Below are 1,501 nucleotides of genomic sequence, written 5' to 3'. Positions count from 1 at the left end.
CAGAGAAATGGGTGCCCGAAAACAGGAACACTTTCTTTTTTTTTTTTTTCACTTTCTAAAGATTTTTCTAATCTTATTTTTTTGAGAACATAGAGAGTAAAACATACTTTGTCCATGTAAACTTTAGTGATACCGATTACATTCTTTGTTCTGTACAACTATTTGCACCTTTTCTCATGAACAAACTAATTGCCCCATAAGGTCTCTATCTAATCTTTCATACATGTATTGTAAATTTGATCCCATATATACAAGTGCTAAAATAGTATAATGCGTAAGCAGGCTGGCCCTAAGATAACTTAAAGGGATATTTTGGGGTGAAGTGAAAAAGGCCATCTGTAGACAATTAAACATCCCCTTATAGAACGGTCACAAGGAAGAAACGAGCCAGTCATGGTGCAGTATAGCACCAATGAAACATACAACTTTCCTCTAGTTCTTCAATGCTCACCCCCCCACCCCCATTATGACCGCAATTCTACCTTACAATCCAGCTAAACCAGAGCATGCACACTGGAAACAGGGAATTCAGGACAGATAAAACCCTCAGGACCAATAATGAGAATAGCCATACCAGGAGGAGAAGGGGAAGGTGGGGGAAGAAAGAGGGAACCAATCACAATGATCTACATATAAACCCCTCCCAGAGGGACGGACAACAGAAAAGTGGGTGAAGGGAGACAGCGGTCAGTGTAAGACATGAAAAAATAAAGATAAATTATCAAAGGTTCATGATGGAGGGAGGGTGGAGGAGGCGGGTAAATGAGTTGATACCAAGGGCTCAAGTAGAAAGAAAATGTTTTCAAAATGATGATGGCAACATTTGTACAAATGTGCTTGATACAATGGAAGGATGGATGGATTATGATAAGGGCTGTAAGAGCCCCCAATAAAATTTTTTAAAGTTCTCTGAAAATGAACAATTTTGAGGGGGAAAAAGGCTTATCCAACAACAAATTGGTAGAGAACAATAAAATCAGCTTGCAGTGCAGGCTTGCAGTGGTTGACTGCACTCATTTCCTTTTTTAGTAAATTATTTTTTTAATTTATTTTTAACATTTAAGCCTTTAATCACTATTTGTTATGCTTATGAAAATGGATGGAAGAGAAACTTTGAAGAGTGGTATTTAGAAAAACACAATGTTTAGATTATAGAGCTGTCAGGCAGTGATACAAAAAAAATTCCAAGTTAATAGGAGAAAAGTTCAATTATCCCACAGGGACAGTTGGCTGGGATCAGTGACCTTTATGTTCTGGTCCTGGGTATTGTCCCCCATGACACTAGGTCTTGCATCCCTCCTCTCCCTCTGCCTGCCACTTATCTCCTGCTCTGTCAATATTCCCTCTGCACTAGAACTCGCCAAGCTCAATTCCCCTAAGTCCTTTCAGGGTTTTGTGTAATCTTCACAATCATGAATATTTTGGCCTGAACTTATATATCTAAGATTGCTACAGAATATTGTGAACGGCAAGTTCCAGGTAAGTGAACCATCACTAGTTT

General features: G+C 38.8%; 1 protein-coding gene across 1 annotated transcript in view; it reads right to left on the bottom strand.

The window, feature by feature from the left end:
* Positions 1–1,501, bottom strand: part of LOC105979617 (olfactory receptor 10S1) — a gene marked incomplete at its 5' end in the record, with an annotated part of 6,536 nt that overhangs the window by 2,096 nt on the left and 2,939 nt on the right. The window lies entirely within an intron of this gene.

The sequence above is a fragment of the Echinops telfairi genome, unplaced genomic scaffold (assembly GCF_000313985.2).
Source record: "Echinops telfairi isolate 266 unplaced genomic scaffold, ASM31398v2 ScPeMD7_5167;HRSCAF=5991, whole genome shotgun sequence".
NCBI classification, from domain to species: Eukaryota; Metazoa; Chordata; class Mammalia; order Afrosoricida; family Tenrecidae; genus Echinops; species Echinops telfairi.
The sequence above is the reverse complement of the archived record's forward strand: the minus strand, read 5'-3'. Positions and strand labels throughout refer to the sequence as shown.